Consider the following 18,254-nt stretch of genomic DNA (forward strand, 5'->3'; position numbering starts at 1 on the left):
GCTTTACTTCTGCCAGTATCTCGTCTCCCACCTTCCCAACTTTACAGAAGCTCTCCTGCGAACCTTGCAGAACTAGCACTCCTGAAAGGTGGGAGACGAGATACTGGCAGAAGTAAAGCTGTGAGTACCGGGCGTGAGTTGTGCTTCGGTAGCTCAGATGGTGGAGCACTTGCCCGCGAAAGGCAAAGGTCCCGAGTTCGAGTCTCGGTCAGGCACACAGTTTTAATCTGCCAGGAAGTTTCATATTAGCGCACACTCCACTGAAGAGTGAAAATCTCATTTTGGAAATATCTGTAGAATTATGCATTCCAACATATAACTATTATGAGCCAGAAGCAAAGCTGTAGAAACGGGTAACACATGGTGATAAAGAAATTGATCTGTTGAATGAAGTTTGCAGTGAACCTGATATTGCCTACACAACAAGTAAAGATCAAGCAGAAGTCATGCAGCAAATAGAATTTTAGCTGATAAAGCTATGCAAATATGTGCAAGAAGAGAGAACTGGTATAGGACAATGTATTGCTTCATTTACTGTTGATAAAATAATGTGTCTAACTTTAATTGTACGCAGGATAAAGTTTCTGAAAGTTATGAACACCACTCAGTGAGCACTAAAGAAAACCCGAAAGGGTTTAAAAAATGTGCGTTCAATCATTGTCAGCAGCTGAATGTACCATGAAGCAGAAAAGAATGAGACTGGTTAAAATACCATGGCTTGTACTGACACATCAGACATAAGCTAGAGTCCTCCCATTCATAACCTTGCACTGGCATGACTTTCAGCTATTGGGTCATTAGCTAGAGGAACTGCTGGAGCTGGTAGCCATGTGTACGCAAGGTGTGCTTGCTTTGGCCAAAAGTTAATGTGTGCATATCTGCAACTCTACTTGTGATCTTTACAGTGAGCAGCAACCTCTCTTTTCCTTACATTGATGGTATTCCAACCTGGAGTTTACATTCATAAAACCATCACACAAAACAAAACAACACACACACACACACACCTTTATAACTGATCAGACCAACCTGTCAAATGACACAGTTTTTAAATTAATAGACCACTTAATATAGCATTAAATATAGACATACCTCTACCTATGTCACCAACTCCGTACCATCCTCTACCTCTCCCCCCCCCCCCCTGCCACCACCCACCCACACTCAATTCCCATTCCCCACTAATACCTGCTCCCAGTTGCTCTGCCTATAGACAGTGTTTACACACTTGTTTGTCTTTTCACTAATGGAGCTTCTATTGGTGTAAATATACATAAACTTCATAATAACCACATAAAAATGTATTACACCCTGCAATTCCAAACTCTAAGACACAGTTTCTGCTTCTATATGTGGCTGTTGGGAAAAGTATATATACAGGTTGATTTTACTAAATGGTTATGATGTTTGGTTTTGTGGGGCACTCAACTGCGCAGTCATCAGCACCTGTACAAAGTCCCAATTTTTTTCACAGTCCAATTTTTTTTTACACAATCCAACTGAGCCGATGTCATGAATGATGATGATGATAATGGGAATGAAATGATGAGGGCAACACAAACACCAGTCCCACGGCAGAGAAAATCCCTAATCTGGCCAGGAATCGAACCCGGGAGCCCCTGATCCAGAGGCAGCAACACTAGCCACTAGACCACGAGCTGCGGACTTACTAAATGCTGATAACCTGCAGGAAACGGTTTCTGTAAGGCCTGTGTACATATCACACACACCTGCCTAGAATAGTAACTCACCCTCATAAATGAGCCTGTTTCACTCAAAAAACAAAACACTGCTGCAAACAGTTATGTTGCAGCCGTGTCAGCTGAGATACTTTTACTGGTACAGTTGTGCTGCTGCCCAACCACTGCCATTTGCCTGTCTTTATGCATGCAGAGATCATGTGAGACTGTTCCTGGTTGGTTTATCAGACCATTGTCTCCCAATGTTGGATTACATGACACATGTTCACACCAGAGTGAGTCAGCAATTTGTGAAGATGCCACTGTCATGGACGAAATTACTACCCTCTTGAGTGTGGGACTAGTGTAGTATACAAAGCTAGTATAGTGGTATGCACAAGACATTCCGATTTGCTTTGTATGTTCTCATGTAGCTTTGTATGTTCTCATGTATGATTTCAATCATTGAAATCTACATTGTCAAAGATCTTTTATCTCCATCTTCAAGTCTGTGTACCTCCCTTGGAATGTGTTTCTGGCCATATGTCCACATGAGCTGTTTGCTACTAATACTCTCAGGGAGTTTATCCCCATTTGGCAAAGTCACCCCATATTAACAAACGCACTTCCAATTACGATGGGACACAATTAAACACTGTAATTTAATCTGTCATTACAATTTTCACCAAAGAGCAACTATCAGAAGCAGTTTCATTTCATTATGACAATTTCTTATCATTTCAAAGAGATTTTGAGAATGAATGACAACATTCAGAGACTGTATCTATCAGTTTTTCTCTTCTTCTGTTTACAAGCCTTGATTCGGTAAGCAAATTAAGAATTAAATATTTCTTTAAGGTGTAAGCATTTTGGGTCCTCAGCTGCTGTTGCCAAGGAAACTGTGTCCAAATAATGGCTGAGTCTGCAATAACTTCAGTTACCAGCAAATCAGTGGAATTGGAACAACAGTTTCCTATTTTTTTAAAAAAGAATCTGAGAGAGTCTGGAATGCAACCTGAATTAGATCTTCCATAACAATGTCTTTGCACACCAAGGACTTGCCCTGGCATCGTAATTGCAAAGCCTGCAAATTCTCTATGGTTGCAAGATCAAATCGGTGGAAGTGAAGTGTGTGGGACTACTGATGGTGCAAAATTATAAAATTATACTGGTAACGTATACAATGACTCAAAAAAACATGTTGTTGTTGTTATTGTTGTTGTTGTGGTCTTCAGTCCTGAGACTGGTTTGATGCAGCTCTCCATGCTACTCTATCCTGTGCAAGCTTCTTCATCTACCAGTACCTACTGCAACCGACATCCTTCTGAATCTGCTTAGTGTATTCATCTCTTGGTCTCCCCCTACAATTTTTACCCTCCACGCTGCCCTCCAATACTAAATTGGTGATCCCTTGATGCCTCAGAACATGTCCTACCAACCGATCCCTTCTTCTTGTCAAGTTGTGCCACAAACTTCTCTTCTCCCCAATCCTATTCAGTACTTCCTTATTCGTTATGTGATCTACCCATCTCATCTTCAGCATTCTTCTGTAGCACCACATTTCGAAAGCTTCTATTCTCTTCTTGTCCAAACTATTTACCGTCCATGTTTCACTTCCATGCATGGCTACACTCCATACAAATACTTTCAGAAACGGCTTCCTGACACTTAAATCTATACTCGATGTTAACAAATTTCTCTTCTTCAGAAACGCTTTCCTTGCCATTGCCAGTCTATATTTTATATCCTCTCTACTTCGACCATCATCAGTTATTTTGCTCCCCAAATAGCAAAACTCCTTTACTACTTTAAGTGTCTCATTTCCTAATCTAATACCCTCAACATCACCCGACTTAATTCAACTACATTCCATTATCCTCGTTTTGCTTTTGTTGATGTTCATCTTATATCCTCCCTTCAAGACACCATCCATTCCGTTCAACTGCTCTTCCAAGTCCTTTGCTGTCTTTGACAGAATTACAATGTCATCGGCGAACCTCAAAGTTTTTGTTCCTTCTTCATGGATTTTAATACCTATTCCGAATATTTCTTTTGTTTCCTTTACTGCTTGCTCAATATACAGATTGAATAACATCGGGGAGAGGCTACAACCCTGTCTCACTCCCTTCCCAACCACTGCTTCCGTTTCATGTCCCTCGACTCTTATAACTGCCATCTGGTTTCTGTACAAATTGTAAATAGCCTTTCGCTCCCTGTATTTTACCCCTGCCACCTTTAGAATTTGAAAGAGAGTATTCCAGTCAACATTGTCAAATGCTTTCTCTAAGTCGACAAATGCTAGAAACGTAGGTTTGCCTTTCCTTAATCTTTCTTCTAAGATAAGACGTAAGATCAGTATTGCCTCACATGTTCCAAATAGTCTTTGGCCAAAATGATTTGATGACAAACTTACAACAACACTGGCTGGAAAGGAGAGAATACAGGTTGGCACACACATTATTTTTTTCAAAGAGAGTTAGAGAGATGGATTTAACAATGTTGCAAATGTATTACTTTAATGGAGAGTATGTCGAGTAGGTATTTTGTGTACAGGAAGCAATGCCAACTAAATTTGCAATTTTGACGCTCTACGTAAAGTAGTAGAGAAGTTATGACAACTTTGGGGGAGTTTCAGTAGTTACAGCACTTCTTTCTGTGAGAAAGACATGTGGAGGAGGACTATGGGGCAACAACATTCACATCATCTCTAAGTATCCATGGATTCATATACAGACATCAAGCTGCCCATGCTTGCACTGAAACGTCTGAAATATTTATCTATGAGATAAGCACTGTACAGTGGGGTGATAACATGTAGTATGAAATTGTCACTTGCTCAACCAGTGTAAGAGCATAAATAGGCATGAAGGTCATCACTCCTTTGGTTTTCAAGAGTGAATGTAAAGTGCAGAACCTAGGAATATACAACAACCTCTACACTATAGCTCCCACAGGAACTCCCAAGACCAGAGTATGTTAATTACAGCACACACAGAGGCATTTAAACAGATATTGTACCCATGCTCCATACATGAATGGAATGGGAAAAACCCTAATATGTTGCACAGTGGGAAGTATCCAACCCCCCCCCCCCCCCCCCCCTCTCTCATGCAATAAAAGTGGTTTGCAGAGTATGGATGTACCTGTGCATGGATGTACCTGTGCACATTCACCAACACCTTACAGAAAAATAAAGAAGTCTGTACATCCACCGAGATATACAGGGTGTCTCAGACAAACCTCCCCGATTTCAAAGACCCAGGGAGAGGGAAAAACAAAACACAGTACATATGACAATGGAAAATGCACCACATTATAGAGCATCTCAAAGAATTTATTTCTTTATCATCAGTACACCTCAGCATGTGAACCATTTGTAGCACGAAGAATATCGAGTCTATATTAAATTTCTTGCCAAGTTCTTTGTAACATTTCCTCTGTTATTGTTGCAATCGCATTAGTGATATGATGTTGCAATGTAGGAATATCGTCCACTATAGTCGCATACACTTGGTCCTTCACGAATCCCCACATGAAGAAATCAAGCGGCGTAATGTCGGGTGAACATGGTGGTAAGGCAATGGAGCCTCTACGTACAATCCAACGATTTGGGAACTTCCTATCCAGGAACTTGCGAACAGCCATTGATCAATGCGGCGGAGCTCCATCTTGTTGAAAAATGGTGTGGGGTTGCAAGTCTTGTATCTGAGGGTACACAAACCACTCCAACACATCCAGATACACTGACCCATTCACAGTTTGTTCCGCAAAGAAGAACGGTCCAACAATCCTGTCGTGCATTAGCCCACACAAGACGCTTAGCTTAGGGCTATAGCGAACATGTTCAATGACAATGTGCGGATTTTGTGAACCCAAATCCGAACATTATGCCTATTAACCCTTTCTGAAAGGTGAAAGGTTGCCTCATCTGAGAATAAACATCTTTCCAGGAAGCTGGCATCCATATCAATACAGTGCAGCATATCCGCAGCAAATTATTGTCGGCATGGTTCGTTGTTCGGCGTCAGATGTTGCAGAATTTGTACTTTGTAAGCACACATACGAAGATGCTGGTGAACTTCATGATGCAATGTTGATCGAGGTACATCAAGTTGCCTAGATGATTGACGAATTAACTTACGTGGGCTTCTGAGAAATGTTTGTCTGATCTCCTCCACTGTCTCTTCTGAAACTCTAACATGCACTGCCAGAATGTTTCAAAACACTTGCTGTTGCCAAAAACTTCCTATACCATTCTTGTGGATCACATTCATACAAACAACGATAATTTCTTTGCACAGTAATCAGCGATTTTGTTTCTGCAAACCACGCTACTGCTTGCGCGCGCTGCTGTGGAGTCACCATTTTCACTTCATGCGACCACACTGCACACTGGTGACGATACTTGGTGCTTCTGAAAAGGGAATATAAATTCTTTGAGATGCTCTACAATGTAGTGCATTTTTCATTGTTGTATCTACTGTGGTTTTTCTCTCCTGGGTCCTTGAAATCAGGGAGGCTTATGTGGGACATCCTGTATAACAGCAACTGCACAGATTCTGAAGGCATGCATATAGTGAATGTCTACAGATTGTGTTCAATGTGGATTCCAATGTTGTTACGAATGATAAACAACATATTCTTCTGAGAACATTACACTTTGGTTAAAATAACTTCACGACTGATGTTTCAGCAAGCGAAGTGATAGGGGTCAGGTGTCTACCAACCACAATTCTCCTGAGGTCTCCACATGCTTGTCATTTTACTTGTTTTGTAGATATGTGCAGAGTCTTGGAAAGAGAGGCAGGTTACATAGAGTGGAAGTGAGACATTCAAAAAGAGGAGTTTACATTTGTAGTTTGAGTACAGGTCATCAAGAGCACCCATACGCAAGAGCAACAGGGGCAGCTGTGACACAACCCTCCCCCTCCCCACCCAGCTCTCAGGGAAAGGAAAATTGATAGTGTAGTCACACGTTTTCATTTTAAGAAAACAATTTAAAAGTCACTGTTACGAAGGTTTTTAAAAGGTTGTAAATTGAACTTTTTTATGGCTCATCAGGTTGCCCTCCATGGCTTCTTACAAGTCACCGTTCATCTTTCTAGATATCAAAAATACTATGCAACCCACTAGGCCCCCACCTATGAACTATCATATCAGCGTCCTTGCATGTCACACTCACATGCTATCTGGCAACATTGCCTGCCTCCCCCCCTCCCCCCTGGGCAGACGTACATATGTCAACAACAAAGATATAAGGTAACATTTGTAGTTTTACTTAACTCAACAGGCCATCAGTGATTAGAAAGTCTATTATGCAGAAGGTAGAAGTCAGTATTACTTTAGCACTAACACAATTTATTGTACACAGGTTATGGTTGGTATCATACATAACAACCTTCTGTTATCATTGACATGTGCATATTCAATTACTGGCATACAATTGTAGAGAAACATATTTAAAGATAGGAATTTAATCCCTCAAAACACCCATACAGCTGGAAAAATATGACCACTTAAAACCCTTAAAATTTCAAGTACATGAGAGTATAGCCTGGGAATGTATAGGAACACACTGGGTGCACGAGGAGGACAGCGGCACTCCAGTGACAATGTGAATTCATTTAGAGGAATTTGCTGTATTCACTTGGCAAAAATAAGGCAATATGTAAGTACAACAGCTCATCTTTAATTACGCAGCAAGAATGTACTGGACTACTCTGAAGCATTGTTTTTTTAATAATCAAAAAAGAACATTCGCCACCATGCAATGCAGTATTGGCAGTTCGACAAAACAATTTCATTACTTGTGTGTTGCATGTAAACACCACACTTTATTAATATCGCAATTTCTGTTATTACTTCATGTTCCAGGTTGACAGCTTCTTGCCACAAGAATGTAGCAACCAGGACAAGAGTAACTTACAAACACCAAAAATTCTGGGAAGAGCAGCAGAAACATTACAGGGCTGTTAATAGAGTGGCAGTCTACTAGAAATTTTAGTTTAAAATATAATGAAACAGACAACTGGAAAACTCACACTGCAAGGCAAATTCTCACATTTTGTAGAAGCTTAAGCAAGAGGTATTTACATGAAAAAAGCCAGAAGCAAAAGTTGTTCAAACAGCATACTGACTTCAGCCAACAAAAAGCACCTATATTGCGAGTATTTGTCTTAAGAGACTGAAGATAGGTTTTCAGGTAATTTCTCAATTACCAGACAGGATACAAAAGTTACCAGTTTCCACGTGTCTGTCTGACATTTATATTGAGCTTTACAGTATAGATACAAAATAATAACCCAAACACATACACAGTTGTTCACTCCTTCATTTCCTTTCAGTTCTATCCTCATTCATAGTAATTATTCATAGTAGTGACAATAGATTTACATACAAATATCCATCTCCAATCTATCCAGAAATGGATTGTGATAATATGCAATGCTCTCATATGGTTTTTTGTGTAAATGCAGCTAAGCGGTATCATAGATATTAAATGTAGCAGACAAACCAATAATGTAGCAAATGTATAACCCTAGAACAGGTGCCTCCAAAACATCAAACACTACAATACTCATCAAATTTAACGAGCAGCAAAATGTTCAAATGGCTCTGAGCACTATGGGACTCGACTTCTGAGGTCATCAGTCCCCTAGAACTTAGAACTACTTAAACCTAACTAACCTACGGACATCACACACATCCATGCCCAAGGCAGGATTCGAACCTGGAACCGTAGCGGTCGCGCGGTTCCAGACTGTAGTGCCTAGAACCACTAGGCCACCCCGGCCGGCTAACAAACAGCATGCACTTGACACGAAGTGGTGACAATGAAGTTTTATTACTATTAAATCATATGGTGCTTCAAAAGCTAATTGGTGATCAGTGGAGGTGACGATACATTTTTACAACCATCCTCTACCATTTTTTGGCTGAGTCACTAGGATGTCAAACACAGTAAGGCACATCATGTCCATTATAATTATCCGGGCTGTTATGCCGTGGTCGGTTGACGAATTCTGTGTCCATTCCCAACATTTCGTCTCCGACTGCGTGAGACATCTTCAAGGGGGTCCGTAGCTCAATGGAAGGTTCAACACATCCATTGGCGCAGCCCGGATAATTATAATGGACATGATATTTCCGGCCGTGAAAGTCTACATTTTAGTAGTAAGGCACATCCCATTTGGTTTAAAGCTAAACATGTGAGATCTAAAATTTCTTGTCACATACTTTTTAAAATTAATGTATTGTCACAAATTCAGTTGCCTGGAGTAGTTTCAGTTTATGTCAGAGCAATAGGCCTACCTATTAAAACTATATCCACTTCAGTATCATACGTTGATGATTTCATACCACTTAACAGGGTCATTCCATATCAAATCACCCAATAAAAAATAAATTTTACACCCACCTCCTTAGATTTTCATGAAATTTGGCTCAAATGGTTCTAATACCATCCTGACAACACCTGCAATTTTTTTTTGCTGTACCTCTTACAGTTTTTTTTTTATAAATTTTTAAAGTTTTTATGTTTTGCATTTTCTGAACCTTCAGAAATGGTCAGTTTAATTTGTATTCAAAACTTTAAATTTGCTTATCTTAAAAACTCTTTTAGATAACATCATGAATTTTTGCAGCAAGTTTATTTATTATACATATTTGAAGATAAAAATGACGCTATTAAAATATATTAATATTTTCTATGAAAAAAATATATATATATGTATTTTTTTTTTCATTTTTTTAACGGATGTTTTGTTTTATAAGAATTGCAATATCTAGAGTCTCAGACCTGATAGAATGCTCAAATTTGTTTTAATTTACTCTTAAACATATAGGCTACTTGATAAAACAAAAATAATGATGGCTTTTTAACATGTTTATTAATTATAGTAGATTACATTAGAATTATGTACAAAGATAGTTTACTTACGACACGTATGTATAACCCAACTGATTGCTTGAAACATTGAATTTTTTGAGTAATTTTGTCTTTTTAATAAACATTAATGCTGATTCAAACTGTTTTTCCACTTCATCCAAGAGCTTTCAGTTCTTTTGATACAGTCTTTTTTGAAGTAATACATTCTCCCAGTGCCGCTTGATTGAGGTGCGTCTACTACACAGACTATGTGCTCCAAAGGCACTACGCAGGAATCTTCTCTTTCAGGCCAATAAAATGATGCAGCGGGTCCTGAAGGATGTAGAAATAAAATTTCTGCATCTTCTTCATCATTGAATATTGTTTTTACCAGTCCAAAGTACCAGTTACCATCATAATTTGCAGCCACACTGCAATTTATGGATGGTTCAACACGAACCCAATCAGAAGAAGAATGGAAAGAAAAGACTAAGGAGGGTTTTACACTATCTGTAGTCCTTCTAATTTCAAGGTTGTTTGTTGGAAGTGGTTTGAAGTTATGAAAACTTCTAGTTCCAGGAATGGTTCGGGTTGCTGAAAAACGTTTTTCTAGTTTTAGCCGTAGCAAATCAGCTTCTATTTTGTCAATAAAGTGAAAATGAATGTTTTCAATATTTTTTTCACAAAACTTATACACATCGATTACTGTCATTATTTGTTCTTTGTCTGAAAGCTGTAGATTGGCTTTCCTTAAAATTCTTTTAATAGTTCCTCCTAGGCCATCACAAATTGACTTCCCACGACTTGTTGCAAAAAAAGAGTGTTGGGCCTTCAAATTAAAGTCTCTCAAGTGTTCAGTCAAATTTTTAAAACTGTTTCTATTTTTGTACTGCCCAGCACAACCATCTGTAAAGTAGTGAACTGAGTCAATGTCAGTATGATGTAATGACAGCCACTTTGTAATTTCTTTTTGTACAAAGTTAACAAAACCAGTGTCATGTTCTTGGTCATCACTAATAAAACAGTGGTTGGAAACAAAAACATTGTTTTCCTCATTTCTTAGAAAAACTCCAACTGGGTGTAGAGTACAACCACCTCTATTCCAGTGGTAACTTTGGATCTCATTTTGTATAACAAAGGAATAATTTTCACTAAAACCCATCACAATAATTGCTGTTTTGGGTGGTGGGTCTTCTTTCAATCTTTTAAAGGCTGCTGATTGGGATTTTGCTATAAACGAGTGTGGGGTGAGCTTTTCCAATGACCTAACCAATAAAGAAATGTAGTCTTCAACACTGATAGACTGTTTGATCTTTTCTGCCCTGTCTGTGTTAACCCACTGACTGATTACAATTTCTTCTTCTAAATCATAATCTTCACTTAGTTTTTCAGTTAAGCACTCTGTTAGTGCAGTATTTGCAGGACAGCTGTTGCAATGATGTAGCATGCAGTTTTGGTTTTCTGTGTTGCACACAAGCATCTTAATTAGGTCTTTATAAGATTCTTCAATTTTCACAGCATCCAGTAATAGTTTAACATTCTGGTGGATACTGCATACACATACAGTGTGTGTGCCTGCAGCACCAGCAAGGATACACCATTTAGGTCTCAAGAAACAAAATTTTGAAAATCCTACTTCTACCTCGGGATTCTCCCATTTGAAAGAATAATAGAGTTCTCTCAAGTTACACAAAATGAGTCTTTTTTGCATGTACACATTTTTTTGAACACTTACTTTGTCTTTTGTTCCAGGTAGCACTCTGGAACTTTCATCCTTTTCATAAAAATCTGTTACAAGTCTTACTGTATTTTCAGAAAGAGTTTTACCTTTTTTTGGACCAGGAGTTTCCAAAATACCCTTTTCAGATTTTAGCTTTCTAGCTTGTCGCACCATGTACTCACGTACATTAAATTCTTTCATCACTTTATTTCGAGTCCAAGAATCTGGAGCCAAGGTCAGAATCTGGATTTTTCTAGACCTCCCAACAGATGAAATCTTCTCTTTCATAAGAGAAATCATTACATCAAAATCCTTTGCTTTCTCAACCACACTAGTATCTCCTTCGTCATCATCAGAACTTGGTGCATCATATTTTAATGCTTTTGAAACCGCCTTTTTTGCAGTCTTTTCAATACTGCTAACCTTCCTTTTAAAATAAGACCCTTTACTTTGTTCTGACAAGCCATGAAGCTTTATCGGTGTTAAACCTAAATAATCAAGAGCAATGTTTGTTTGTACGAGGGATTCATTTCTGGATTCCAATGATTCTAATTCAACCATGACTTCATCATCTGTTTCACTTTCATTGACTTCAACTCTTAATTTTTCCTCACAAAAGTTGAGCAAAGCTTTTGTCCAGGTTTTATGCTAATATTTTTTGTCAGTAATTGTTTAGAAAGATCCAAGCCTACACTTTTCAACAATGTTTTGATGGGCTTTTTGTGTTTTTTTAGTGGGTCTACACATGTTGTTTGATACTTTTCAAAAACATTTAAAAAGTAGTAGCTGTGTTGTGAACATATATTCTTAAATTCACACAGATTAATTCCAGATCGTAAGTGGATCAAATCTTTTTCTTCCTCACTCAATTCTGATACCGGTTGTAACTTTTTTGAAGGTGTGTAGGTTGTTTGGAAACAGTCAGATTTTTTAAATAACCCTACACTACAGGTTTGAATATCTGACATACTGATTTCACTTTTGGTCTGATTACTGTTCTGGTTACTTTCATAGGATATTGGAAAAAAATCTCTGTAAACTAAGCAACAGTACTTACTGAGAGTTCAAATAAACTTAATAAAATACTATCCAAGCACGATTTAACACTGTAATAATTTTTACTTCAAAACACAGGAGTAACAATACAAAATCCAAGTGTACATTGTTACTCCAAGAAGACAAAACTTATTTTCGGTGTCTAAGTCACTTGGCATTTTTTATTTTTAAAATGTAATTAATATTATTTTAAAAATTAGATAACTATTAAACAGGTTAAAAAGCCAACATAATTTTTCTTTTATCTAATAGCCTATACAATTAAGAGTATTTTAAAACAAATTTGAGCTTTCTATCAGGTCTGAGACTCTAGATATTGCAGTTTTTGTAAAACTAAACATCCGTTAGCTTTTTTTTTAAAAAAAAAAAAAAAAAAAAAACCTTATAAATTTTTTTCATTTGGAAGAATTTAATATATCTTTATGGTAATTTTTTTTAGCATTTAGATATAATACACAACCTTATTCCAAAATTTCATACTGATATCTTGAGTATTCTTTAATATACAAATTTTTTTAGGTGTGAGGACACGTTTAAGTTACAATTTCCGACTGCTGAAACAAAGCCAAATCTAAAAACTTTAAAAATTTATAAAAAAAAAACTATAAAAGATAGAGCAAAAAAATTTTACAAGTGCTTTCAGGATGATAAAAGAAGTAATTGTACAAAGTTTCAACAACATCTGACATGGTTGGTGTCAAGGCCTGGGTGACTTGACATGGAATGACCCAACAGCTTTAGAGGTATTTCTCAGTTAAAGCCAGCCAGAATAAAATGTGCCAAACAAACAGAACCTCTTAAAAGGTAATAAAATTAATAGTATTTGAAATGATTTGTAGACACAACGCTCACATTTTTCCTGGGTTGCACTTTGGTTTGAAACAGTATTTACACTTAAAAAAATCATTTCAATGTCAACATTCGATCTTATTAATTATTTGAACTATACAGTGCTAAATGTTACTTTGTATAAATCATGGCATAGCCTAATTTTTTTTATTTCAAAAAATACATCACTACAGTTTCATTTATTTCGTGCCACAGGAATCTTTCTAGCTATCAGATTGGAACGGCACTTTATATGAACGTATCAGAATTTTAAGGAAATACGCTACATCTTACCAATATAATGACATTGAGGAAAATGTGGTTATTTGGATGACAGAGCACTCTTTAGTGTACTATTTACTTTTTGCGTAGGCTAAAAGGAATTCTTTCCAGACCTTTTATTCCACAAACCCTATGCGTAGCTTCTAATCTCTCTGTAATCTGATAAAAGAAAGACGGGGGCAAGGCTTATAACATGTCTTGAACGAAATGTAAATAACAATAACATTGACAGGCAAGTAGTTGCACACATTCGTCTGTGTCGCATTGAACTGCTGATATGGGCCATAGAACAGTAAGTATATCAGCTGACTGGTTACTGAGCCTAAAGTGATCAACAAAACAAAATCAGATTTCACCGCACTCAATTGCAAAAGGTGACGCCTTGATGCCCCTATTTTAATTTAATTCATTTTACAAAAAGAGGAATTTTGTAAAAGTAACGAAGCGTCCTCCTGTAATAACAACCATAACACTTCAAGTCTGCATTATTCGAGACATTTGAGCAACGCATGCTACTGTTATTACACCCTGTATTTAACAAGCACACCGGTAAACAAACACATAACCTCAACGACACCGTGTTACAAATATAAGCTCTGTACACCGTAACACCTGTTTTTCTTAGCTATTGACAGTCTTAAAAATTAAAATTAAAAAGAAAAACAAAACTTACAACGTGATTTGCGACAAAAAGTTGTAAATATATTCCATACAACTGCCATCTACAGTACCAAACACCAAGCACTCAGATGCACATACGGTATTTCATATTTCCCCCTCTGATGAACGATCAACGAATGTTTCGATTCTGTCACTACATCGACTACACCAAGCGTTATTTCCTTGCGGTTCAAACAAGCCAGCTCCCACTATCAGTTGCAGATGTAAAGCGGATAATAATCAGTGGAGTAAGTTTTGTTGATAAAGGTTAGATAAATTTTGAACAAGTCTTCCACCAATTACACAGCTTCATTGATGTAACTGCCGAAGAAAATAGGCTGTTTTCCTTCCTGGATTAGATAAGATCAATTTGTTAATCACTTGTCGATATGATTAACTCCTTTATTTGTAGGCAGTATTTTAATTGAAAATCGTTCGTTGCACTTCTTAATTGTTTTCTTTTGTCAGAACAATCATTTTTGTCGTGTCATTCATTTCTTGCATTGTAACCTATGTAAGAGCTAAGACAAGCTTAATTAGTCTTGTCTGCCCAACTATATGCATGTCTAATTATCGTTTCTAATTTGACAATAAATACCCACCAAAAATAAATTTTACCACTCAATAAGCGCATCTATCATGTTACACACAAGAAAGCTGGTAGTCGTCTTATTCCAGGTAAGAGTGTTCGAATAACAATGTTACCGAGTCTGAAACTGCAGAGTTAGATACAGGTGTCCACGACGACGTGGAATAATATGGACACATGTAATAACTATGATCTTTCAAGAGAGACAGGATTGGAAAAGAAATTTCAATATCTGCATCCATCCTCTTCGAAACTCTGTGAAATAAATGGCAAAGGTTACATTCCAGAGTATCACCTATTACTGTTTCTTCCCGTCCAGTTCACCTATGAAGCCTGGGGAAGAGAGACAACTTAAATGCCTCTTTGCGCGCTGTATTCTGTCTTATCTTGTCTTCGTCGTCTCTGCGCATGCTTTATATGGGGAGCTGTTGGATATGTCCAGATTCCCCGATTCATACTGGTTCTTCACACTTTGTAAATAGGCATTCGCGAGATAGTATCTCCAAGTGACTGCCACTTGGCTTTTTGCATCACTACTATGCATTCCCGTGAGTAAACCTCTGACCATCTGTGCTGCCTTTTTTTTATGAGTTCAATATCCTCTGTAGCTACTGTTTGACAGTGCCTCACGCACTTGAGCAGTATTTTAGGGTTGTGTTGCATGAGTATTTTGTACTAAATCTACTACGCAGACTGATAACATATTCCTAATATTCTACCAACGAACCACAGTCTGCTACCTGCTTTGTCCTTGGCTGAGCCCGGGTGATCATTCTATTTCATATCCCTAAAAACTGTCAAACCTAGGTATTTGTATAAACTGACTAATTCCAGTTGTGACTTACTCATATTACCTTTTATGAACGTACAGTTTTACGTTCTTGAAAATTATAGGAACTTGCCACCCTTTGTGCCACTTCGAAATCTCAATTCAATCTGACTGGATATTCGTGCAGCTTCTTTCACATAGTACGGTACTTCATTACACAGGCGTTGGACAAAAATATGGAAATGCATGCTAGAACGTAAATGCAGATGCTATCCAAGACTGAAAATTGCACTCTTGTATTTGACCACAAACGGCACCAGTGCATTGTTCTCAATACATTGCAAGTGTCAGTCGTTGTCAGAACAGTGCTCTGAGTAATTGTTATCGAGCTATGTGAATTCGAACATGGGTAAATAGTTGGTGCTCTTACGGTGGATGCTTCTGTAAAAAAAAGTAGCGGGAGTGTTCGGTGTTCCAAGAGACACTGTGAAAGGTGGCTACACTGAGCCACAGCGCCAGAGATTGCGCCAAAGAGTATTATTCAGCCGCCTCCACTGGCAGTTCTTGTCGAGAAGTCGTGGTGGAGAGTGCTTGTCGAGATGTGGCAGTAGAGTGCTTATCGAGATGTGGTAGTAGTGAGTCGGTGCTGAGATGTTGTAGTAGGGAGTGCTTGTTCTATGTTTTATGCAGTTGTTTGATGGACTAGACAGCAGATGTTGTTCGAATGGAGATATTGTAATGATCAGAGTGCTTTTCGTCAATATATATGAAGGTAAAAAAATTCCCTTTTTTTTCATTATTTCAATGTCTTAAATAATGCGTCATTACAGGTTCAGTCAACAAAGCATCTGGCTTGTGTTCTTGTATTAGAGTGTAATTCTGGTTTCCTTACGCAATTATAGTATGTCTATTTTTTTTAATTACTTCAGTATAAATGGTATTTAAAATTTCTTGTCTTATTGAAGAAGAACCGTGCCAGATGTGTACGTTGAATCACACTTCCAAACACAGAACAGTTACACTTGTGCTTTGGTTTCATACGTTTTATAGTTGCTGGGGACTTAATTAATTAATTGTGTTAACGGAAATTTTCTTTCATTCTTTGTCGTTGTTCTATGCAGTCAGATTGCGTACTAAAACTAGTCAGGGCCAACCGTTTACGAGACTTCGTAATCGAACATACAGCTACGAAAAATTAAAAATATTTGCATTATTAATATAATGAAGCGCCCATGCACGTGGCGACCGCTGCTTCGGATCATCCCTTGGAATTCTTCTGACTGTAAAAATAGTAGACAGTAGTATTGTTGTAGTAATTTGTAGTTTACTAATTGTAGTCTATATTGCATGTGTAGATTTGGTAATTGTCATTCTTCTAATGGTATTTTTTGCAGAATTTAATTTTTGTTGTCTTGTATACGGGTTTGATAATTTTGTGCAGTTAGGAAGATTTCAATTGTAGGTTAATAGTGTTTGAGGGAAGCATTTCGTGTGAATGGTATTGTTGGAGATAAAGCCTCATTGTGTGTAATTTTCGTATAGTGACGAATTTTGTATGTTTTGTAAATGATTACGCGATCGATGAAAAAGGCAAAAATGATGGATAGTCAGAATGACGAAATTGTTGACATGGCGAACTCGCCAACACAGGAGAACAGTATAATGAATAATGATGTGGAAAACAATTTATTAAGTCGGGAAAATAGTCCGGAACCAGTTCAACATTTTTCACAATCAAAAAATTTTCAGGATACGAGATTAACGACAGAAGATATGGAGCAGTTGATGAGTGCAATATTAAATTTGGGATCACGGATGGAAGCAATGATAACACGGTTAGGCTCACAAATAGGAACAAGTAAAACCGAGATGGAAACAATGGAAACACAGTTAGGCTCACGAACAGGGACATGTTTCAAAAACATGAAAGATGAATCAAAGAAAGAAATTAGAGAAGAAGTACAACCGATTTTGAATTCTCACAATAATAGATTAATTGCAGTAGAGATTAGACAAAGGGAACAAGATAGAGAACAGGAAGAAAGAGATCTTGTGATAGTACAAAAATTTTCAGAGTTAAATTTACAACGTGCACACGATAAGGAAGAAATATTTGAGAGAATCGAGGAATCCGTAACAAATGACAGATTAAATAACCTAACACAACAGTATGAACAGTTAACTACTAAACGTGTTAATACTGAAACCCGAGTCGCGACACTTACGGAACACGTAAATAAACAGAAAGAAAAAATAGGTGACTTATCGGAAAAAGTTGAGGAGATTTCAGATAAATTGACAAGTCTTAGTTTAGATGGGGACAGAGATTCAGATGATACAGCTCCATTACCATTTGCAGAAACCGAAGAGTACCAGAACATAAATAAGCATGTTGAAAATCAGGGAAAATTTAATGAACGCGTTAAAAGGGAATTTGAAGCATTACAAAAGCAAGTCAAACAAATTGAAGGCGAAATTGTAGGAAAAGACAGCAAAAGAAAATTAGAATCACAAATAGCAGAGGGGTTTGAAGAAAGTAATTTGTTTCATTTACGGGATGCAACAAGAGAGCGCCAGGCGCGCGAACTTGACAATAATCGACATTCGGCTTGGAACAGTCGCGGTAGGTCTTTGTCGCCACGAGGAGAAAACTTTGACTATAAACACTTCTTGACTGTTCGGAAATTTAAGATCTTTCGTAATTCTAGGAATGACATACATCCATGTTCATGGTTAGATCAATTTATGTACGCACTTCCACCAAATTGGCTACTAAGTCACAAACTGGAATTTATGTGCGGCTA

Source organism: Schistocerca americana, chromosome 2 (assembly GCF_021461395.2).
Source record: "Schistocerca americana isolate TAMUIC-IGC-003095 chromosome 2, iqSchAmer2.1, whole genome shotgun sequence".
Classification (NCBI taxonomy): Eukaryota; Metazoa; Arthropoda; class Insecta; order Orthoptera; family Acrididae; genus Schistocerca; species Schistocerca americana.